The sequence below is a fragment of the Sinohyriopsis cumingii genome, chromosome 7, assembly GCF_028554795.1.
Source record: "Sinohyriopsis cumingii isolate HCF-2022 chromosome 7, ASM2855479v2, whole genome shotgun sequence".
Lineage (NCBI taxonomy): Eukaryota > Metazoa > Mollusca > Bivalvia > Unionida > Unionidae > Sinohyriopsis > Sinohyriopsis cumingii.
In genome coordinates, this window is record NC_142967.1 from 3,809,686 (window position 1) to 3,818,693 (window position 9,008).

The 9,008-nt window shown below is 40.8% G+C and overlaps 1 protein-coding gene and 1 long non-coding RNA gene across 12 annotated transcripts in view; one reads left to right on the plus strand and one right to left on the minus strand.

Moving 5' to 3' along the window:
- The window catches only part of LOC149794659 (dopamine receptor 1-like), a 119,736-nt gene that overhangs the window by 41,543 nt on the left and 69,185 nt on the right, over nt 1-9,008 (plus strand). For 5 of the 11 annotated variants that reach the window (XM_089964264.1, XM_089964261.1, XM_089964263.1 and 2 more), the window contains exon 1: nt 6,241-6,546. The exons of 4 other annotated variants lie outside the window; for them this stretch is intronic. The gene's annotated coding sequence lies outside the window, so the exon portion shown is untranslated. Of the gene's footprint in view, nt 1-6,240; nt 6,547-9,008 lie in introns of those variants that run through there. 2 more of the 11 variants (XM_089964265.1, XM_089964257.1) reach the window with 1 other exon arrangement.
- LOC149794660 (uncharacterized) overlaps nt 1-9,008 on the minus strand; it is a 29,404-nt gene that overhangs the window by 13,308 nt on the left and 7,088 nt on the right. The window contains exon 2 of the long non-coding RNA XR_016422176.1: nt 8,838-8,934. This is a non-coding gene — a long non-coding RNA (uncharacterized LOC149794660). The remainder of the gene's footprint in view (nt 1-8,837; nt 8,935-9,008) is intronic.

A 9,008-nucleotide genomic window follows, 5' to 3' on the forward strand; every position in this document is an offset into this window, starting at 1 on the left:
GACGAACTATAAAATTGGCGCCCCAGCCCCCTCCCCGTTTAATCACATTTTTGAATATTACCCTTGTTTACTTATTATAATGTAACGTTGCAAGCCTCATTTTGGCGCCTCTGTACCTTGGCGACCGGGGACATATGTACCCCCCTGCCCCCCCCCCCCCAGCTACGCCTCTGCGTGGGAGGCAAAACTTTGCACTTGATCAGACCTTCGTATTGTCGAACGTTTTTCAGGTCGATGTGTTCCGTCAACAATTGTGGGTGCCCTACAGGAAAGCGACAATATTTGCACACGTAGGGATACAACGAACACACGTCCAAGTATTTCATTTCTTCTCCTTTTTCTTCGTCGGCTTGGTACAGCAAACAGGTGGCATTGGTTCTTCCTCCGTACAAACTATCCCTCGGGTTCAGCGGGTCCATGAACTGGTAACTTTCCACGAGGCGTTTAAACTCGGGATCGGTTTTCAAACGGTGATCGTACTCGTGTTCCCACATTTCCACCACTTGGTATCCTTCATGTTCTAACTTTAGGCGTCGCTGACAAGTGGCCTGGTACAAGTCTTCCATGGTTCGTTGTAAAAACTGATTTTTAGTGTCACGATCAGGGTAACAAACGGGACATCCGTGAAATAAGCAACCGTTAAACTCGTACACGATCTTGGGGTTTTCTAAGTCCCAGCCATCGATCGAATGCGTTCCGATGGTCTTTTCACCTCCTCCGTTGCGGGCATGCTGAATCCATTTGTCTTCCTTGTCGCACAAGTAATGTAACCAGCGTAGGGCTTTGACCGAGTATTGACGTTTGACATAGTGGGTCGTTTGAGGACTGATGACAGCCACGGTGTTTTCAGGCATGAATCGTTGCCTGTACACTAAGGAACATGCTTTGGCAATGGTGCAAGCTTCTTTCAAAGGATCGACCCCTCCGTGTTCCATGAACAGTTCTCGAAATTTTCCACAGCATCGCCGTAAAATGTCCACGTCGGAACGACAATATTTTAGCATTTCTTCCTGAAAGTCGAAAGGGTCGGAGGCGTGATCCTGGTACCAAGCGTAGAAAGCTTCTCGTTGTTCGGTACGCATGTTGTCGGGGTCGTAATAGTGAGCCTCGGGTAAATGGGGTAGAACGGCGTGTTGATTGGCTTCCGTATTGAAAAAGTGTGGAAAGTACCCTTTAGCCATTTCTGTCATTCCAAACGTTTTAGGCATTCGACTCAAAGGCATGGCCAAATAGCTCATCGAATCTTTAAACTGCACTTGTCCCACTTGCATGAAAATGATTTTGGCTCCGTTCAAAGTCACTTTAGGACGTTCGGTGCCATGTTCCGTATAGTACCTCAAAAGAAACGGTCCATCGTATTCGGAGAAATTGTGAGCCATCACTGTGGCATGACGATGACAATCTCAGTAACATTCGATGTCCTCTTGACTCCACGTCTTGTCGATGGGGTCTAAGACCCATCGAGCGAAATCGGCTAGCGTGTTCGGTCCTCGAAAGATTTGTTCACGCCCTCCAGGAATCTTGCTGCAGTGAGGGCAATGACTGAAGATAGGCTCCTGAATGCACTTCTCGCACGCTCGATGAGCCACGCAGAAATTAGGAATGTGAATGCCGGTCTCTTGCATGCATTCGAAATCGAAAAACATGAAATTGCCTTTCTTCTTCTTGTGACCATCCTCTTTCTCTGGTGGGGGATGGTATTTTTGCACGTAGCACTGGTGTTCCAAGTCCACGATGTGATGACAAATGTGACATTTTTTCTTTCCTCGACATACGTGTGCCTTGACAGTATTGGTACGTATGCCTTGTCCACAGGTAGGGCACAATCTCAGGAGTTGACAAGCACATTTCTGCTGTGAACCTTGCGTCTTCAGATGTTGTTGGTTACAGGCAGGGCTGACAAACGTGCGCAGACAAGCAGGACAATGTACTCTTTCTTGTCCTTCGCTCAGACAGGGTGGAGAGGCCAAACATCCTGAGCATTTCAATCCGCAATGTTTGTGTTTCTCTCGATTATTATAACCATGGTCACATTTCTCACAGTAATAACCGTATCCCAGGAATGCAGTGATACTGGTAATGGTATCGAAATGTTCATCGTGATAATAGACATGAATGTATTTTCCGTCCTTAAAGTCTTGGCCTCGAAACAACAGAGGCCCACACACTTCTTCAGGGTGCACTTTCAAGGTGTAGCGTGGAGCTAGGACATCTTGCAATTTTTGCATTTCAGGAATGCCGCAGGGTGTGTCTTTGGATAGGTCAGCTTGTTGCAACAGGAGTTCTGCTTCGTTTCGTTGTTTGGCTCGGTCCGATCGTTGAATAGTTTTCCAGGTTCTTTTCCATTCTACCGTGTCGTTCTTGTTGGCATAGGTTCGTCCCACCACGATGGCTCGGGCTAAACACATCTGGTCTTGAGAATTGTGAATTTGGACGAGACTCTTTTTGGTGCTGCGAAGGTAGTTCACCAGTAACACCTTAATGCGTTGTCCGGTCCCTTGAGGAGGAGAGACGTGGGTCATGTCCAGTGTGGCTTTTCCATCGGTGATGTCAAACTGGTCATTAGATTGTTGCACGTGTTGAATCTTGTCCATGACTTTGGAAGCAGTTAGTTCTGCGGGTCTGCTAAACTCGATCCAAACAGGGGATTTCAAACCGTCGTGTTGTATGGAAAGTCTCAAGCGATCGTCTTCTTTGGGTTGACATTGTCGCTTGAGTGCGGTGAGCAAAGAATCCCATACCCCAGTGATGAACCCTTCTGCTTTCTCTAACGGTACTTCAGCCTTGAAATCTTTAAACCTCACCGTGTATTTGTAAGCCGTGGTTCTAAATTTTCTAGAGGAGCGCTTTTCCGTCTCTCGAATGGAATAGTACTTTTCAGGGTTGACTAAGGGTGATGAGCTTTGTTTAGAGGGTTTGGATTCTGGTTCACTCATGTCCTCTTCAAAATCACTGGCATGAATTTGTGCCAAAACTTCAGCCCTGGTACGAGGCGATAGATCACGTTTCTGCCTCTTACTTTCTTCTTCTTTCTTCTCGAATGAATAGGATCGTTTTATCTTGAGTGAAAAACGTCAAATGACTCAAGTTTAAACACCATGGGCTAATTTATAGTCATGGCAGACCAGCGTATATAAAAGGGTGTGTGTCTTGTCCTTTCACTATTCATTTCACTCTCTAACCGAGCACAACGATGGAAGAGACTAGCCAAATCGAACGTTTCATCAGAGCTTTGCGAGGGGTCATTAGAAAATTCTCTTCAGACCAGCCCACGGACTACTCTCCTTCCTTTCGAGATAAAAGTCAAGATACTTGCTATATCTGTCAGAAGAAAGGGCATTGGTCTTCAGAGTGTCCAAACCATCAAAAAAGAAAAAAAGGGGCTAGAAAAGACAAAAGTCAAGATACCTGTTATTATTGTCAAGAAAAAGGACATTGGTCTCCAGATTGCCCAAAAAAGAAACAAGAGGAGTCAGAAGAAAAGAGGGATTCTTCTTCAGAAGAGAGGGATTCTTCAGAGGAAGAAAGCAGCCACGTAAAGAAAAAGAAACAGGAGAAGAAAAGAAGAAGGAAAGAAAGTGAAGAGGAAGAGGAGGAGGAAAAGACTGACGGTGAAGAAATTCAAAAAACAGAGAGACTAAACAATGAGACAGAAGGAGTGTAAGAACTTTTCAAAGAGCTCTGTTGTGAATTGTGAATTGGATTGTAACTATTGATAAAAGAATAAATTAGGTATAAAAAGGTAAGTGTCTTTGGGTTTTGATTTTAAAATAAGAACCTACACTCACACATTCATACACAGACACGTACTATAAGGGTAAAATGTTTTTTTCTTTTTTTTGAGTTATCGGCAATTGAAAGTCGATCTCTTTTCGAGAGACGTGGGTGGCCCTGAAAAGGGCCTTTTTTGGTGTAAGGGTGAGTTTAAGCAATCAACTTTAACTGCCTTAAGCCTTTGCCACGGCCAAGGCCTACTTCTGGACTGCGTACTGTTGATGATGATGATTGGGTTGAAATCACTAAGGGTGGTACGGTAGGCTTAGTCACAGGGTTGACGTGTTTAGCTCGGGAAGGTCGTATTCTCTTCGGTCGTAATAAAGAAGTCTGATACATTTGTTTCAGACTTCTTAACTCCGCTAAAATGTCCAACAGTACCGTGACCGTTTGATTTTCACCCTCTTGTTTCTTTGTTGCTACTTCTTCTTGTTGCTGTTTTTTTTTTCTTACCTCTTCTTCTTTCTGCTGTAGGAGAAAAGCTTGTTCCACTTCCTTTTGTCGTTGTATAAATTTCTCCAATTCTTCTTTCTGTCTCTGTCTAAAATTCTCCAATTGCGGTAATGAAGGTGACGAAGGTTCCGGAACAAATTCTTGCGAGGTAAGAAAATCCACAAAATCCCAATTTACCTCTTCTGAAAGTAAATCCGGGTTCTCTTGGGCGGTCTCCCCTGCTGGTGCACCCCAATGGATCGTTTTCTGAGTTTCCGTCATGTTGAATCACTGTCGCATAGATTGACTGCACACAGGCGCTAGCGAATCTATATAGACCACGTGACGTCACAGACTGCTCTCTTCGGATTGGATGCGGGCTGACTGAATTTTGTAACGCGTGTTTGGATTGGTCAACAAACTCAATCCGTTTCAATCCTACCTCTACCTATAAATAAGTGCAGTTCACTGCATTGATTCACCTGTTCTCGGTGCCTCAAGATGTGGGCCGATGTGCAATCTTCTACGCTTGTGTCTTCAATGATGTTCCAGACGGACATACCCATATATGTCCGATCCAAGTGGACAGTTGTCCACAGGACAGACACCAGTCTGTGGATACGTAGGATCTATGTAGAAAGACAAGGATGCCTCAAAAGAGTCCTGATTTACGGTCCTACAGTGAGACGCAGCCTAAGGACAAGAAGAAGACCAATGCGGTGCCCTTTATGTTAATGGATACATTAACATAAACGCAAAGGCCCTTTTCAGGGCCACTCATAGGTCTCGAAAAGAGATTGACTTTCAATTGCCTACCCTTTTTTATTTTTTTTTTTTTTTTTAAATCCCATGTTAAATTTCCTTGACGCTATACAGTCCCACCCTGTTTAAATTCCCTTGACGCTCAACAATCCCAAAATCTATTTCCCATGTTAATTTCCCTTGACGCTAAACAGTCCCAGGGTTTTTCGTCCATGTTAAATTTACATAGTCGCTAAACAGTCCCAGGGTGGTTAATGTTAAATTTACATAGTCGCTAAACAGTCCCAAGGGGGGTCTGTAATGTTAATTCCCATTGTCGCTGAATCGTCCCCATTCACTACTTACGTGGGAAATTAAAATTGCGTACCTTAATGATGTTCTCTTTGATAAACTGTGCGTCCTAGCACTAAACCCTGTCTTTTATTACAAGAGAGCCACCTGGTCCCCTTTTATTGTTTAACGAGGAAAGCACTTTTCTTTTAAGGCGTCCTCAGTGTCAAACTTCTCCTCTCAGGAATTTGAAGACTAAATAATTTCGACTAAGGTTATCACTTTAAATTCGCATTATTTTCAAGGGTTACGCCTTAATTTACTCTGGCCAATGGTAAGCAGCGGTTCTTAACTTTTTCCCAAGATAATCATTTCTTCTGTATGATTTCAGACAGCATAGAATCTATGAAGTACAGGGCATATCAATTTCCCTTTGAAAAGGATAATTTGACATGGGTTCCTATCAAGCAGTTATGGTTGGCAGCTCAAATGTTTACTTTTTCAGGATAGCGCAGCTATGCCCTGGTCGAATCTCACTCAGTCAAGATTTACCACTGACATGGGTGGGTGGGGGTAGAAAAGAAGAAAGGTCGAAGTGACCTTTCACAAAGATTTTTCTGGCTTAAATATGATAATATTTTAATGCTCAATGCATTCAACTTTAACGTTCAATACAATTCAGATTTCGACACTTTACAATATATATATATATATATATATATATATATATATATATATATATATATATATATATATATATATATATATATATATATATATGCGTCGTCCTGACCTGAAAGGTAGCGGTGAGATCGACTCGGGTGTCTGGTTTTCAATAATATGTAAATTTAGGTAGTGAATGAGCCAATTATGTTCTGCACATTAACATTGGAGTCAACACATTTACCTGAAATGTTCCACACAATTACACAGATTGTTCCGCTGGAATAAAAGTGCTATTTATAACCTGTATAAGGAAAATAATTTAAGCTTGCCCTTTCCTTATCATAGATATAACTATTGATCGGCGCTGAAGAAAAGTATACATTGAGTTTACATCCTTAAACATTGTGACTTTGTATACATTGTATTATGTCATCGTAGAAAGACAGATGTACAGAGAAATAGTCTGATCTTTTGGTGTGGTTTTACGTGAAAAGAAGGTACGGTATATTGTTCCGAAATGTTTGCGTTGGTATAATTTTGCCCATGTACTGTTTACTGTGTTTTCGATGTCTACATTCACTATTTAAACTATTCTTTTGGAAAAGCGGATAATATCACACGAGTTTGCTTATATAGCCTTCGGTAAGTATACAATAATTTATACCTCTGTCTCCATTTCTGTTTGTCTGTCTTTCTGTGATTTAGATTTTTAACGTAGCTTTAATAAATTTTCAATCATATTGCTACCATGTCAGCAGTGTGTCATTTTGTAGTGATGTCTATTACCGGGGCATCATGCCACATACATGTAGTATCATGTCTCATTCAGTCATATTATCCTGGCAAAAGTCCGACTAGTCCTAGCACTAACCTTTTAATGCTGAGCGAAAACGCGAGGCAGTTGTTAGTACCATTTTATAGGTCTTTGGTATGACTCGACCGGGGTTCGAACCCATAACCTCCCGCATCCGAGGCGGACACCGGAACGGTTCTGTCTGTCTATATATATATATATATATATATATATATATATATATATATATATATATATATATATATATATATATATATATAGAGAGAGAGAGAGAGAGAGAGAGAGAGAGAGAGAGAGAGAGAGATAGATAGATAGATAGATAGATAGATGTGTGTGTGTGTGTGTGTGTGTGTGTGCGTGTGTTATCTAAATGTAAAGTCTAGCAAAACATTAATATTAAAATATGCTTTGAAAGGAGTATTCTGTCCAAAATCGGTGATAATTGGGCTGTTCAGTGTAAAACACAATTGGTCGCTGACTTATATTTCTGACTATGCTAAAAATGTTCTGTCTGTTCCGATCATTAACATTAGCTTTAATTAGCACTTGTAGCAGAACAAAATTACCTTTCATTAATTGTCTCCAGAACAAAATTAATTAATATTACCTGTATCCAAAACTAAATTAGTTTGTGATTGCTTGTGCCCAGAACACAGCTGATATTACGTTTACCCAGAATAACATTCGCAAATGATTAGCACTGATAACTAGAACACATTTTGCTTGTACTGCTACTTGTACCCATAATACAATATCATTAATGACATCTTCCGAAAGTGTCAACTTTTCGTGTGCAATATATTATATTACAAGCTTAGAACATTTAGTCGTCGTGAGCAATTCAAATATTATTGATACACATTCATATCACATCATCCACGGTTTCTTCCTAAAATATACACAGTGTAGTCAAATTCGCTTGCTCTTTGCTGACCACTCCGGTGGCCTAATGGTTAGAGCGTCCGCCTTGGAAGCATGAGGTCGCGGGTTCGAACCCCGGCTGAGACATGCCGAAGACTTACAAAAATGGTACTAACAGCTGCCTTGCTAGGCGCTCAGCATTAAGAGGATAGTGTTAGGACTGGTCGGCCTGGTGTAAGGATAATATGACTGGTTGGGACATCATGCTACATGTCTGCGGCATGGTATCACAGTGCTAGACATCACTATAAACTGCCACACTGCAGACATCGTAGCGATATGGCTGAAAAGTCCTAATCACACACACACAGTCACACTTGCTCTTTGCTTAGTGACACTTGATTGCATATTTCTCTTCCTGAAGTATTCCTGATAATACTGCAGACTATTTCTAGAATTTCTTGACTGGTTCCATTTTCCATAAGCTTTTTGCTCAGGATCCTTTTGTAAAAGGAAAACCAGAAGACCCTTGTACACTAACGCCATCTGCAGGATTGATGTGTTAATGAGATTTATTAGTGAGAACGGTAATCAAAATTATGAACTGTTTTAATCAAAGCAATTGCATAGCAATTATTCTAAGGGTGGCGTCATTTTAAATTGTTGCTAGTGGCTCTCTAAATTACAACAAAGCCTATGATTAGCAATCGTCTAAAGAAAGGTTATCCCCCAAAAAAGAGATCTCGGGCGTTTGTTATTTCTCCTCAAATAATTATATAAAATTGCATTTTCTAAAGCTTTAAATGCTTCAAGATGGATTTGGAGACTTCCAAATATTGGATCTTCACACTTAACTTCTACATCAAGGCGCCATGTCTGACGAAACCAATTTCAACGTTCACAAGTGAATATCGTTCTGTCAGTTAAGCGGTCAAAAAAATCATTCAAACTGCGCTTAATGCCAATCGTATAGAATTGAAAAGTCCTTTTTAGTGCATTTCGTTCATATTGGATACGTTTATTAGATAAATGACCTTTAGGAATGAGGAAAATATTGATTCAAGAGCAAATATGAATTTTGAAAAAGACTAATTTTTATTTAAAAGATCATCCGAAGAGTATTATGAAATCAATATGAAATGCAGACTTGCTTCAGTTTTGGCTATTAATTGATTTAAACAAGAATTATTAATTTTTTTTCAACTCATGGTAGATGAAATTTTTATACTGTTGGCATATATACAGAAATGGCATATACTTTTACTTGTGTCCGTACATCCAGTCACATAACGTCCATCCCGACAAATGTCCGTCATGGATTTTCGTTCCTCTCAAAGCAACTTTCTGTTGTCCTACTGAAAATGAAACCGGTTATTTGTGTCTTGAGTTGGACATTTGTGCTCACTGTAAATGACGTATATGAAACATT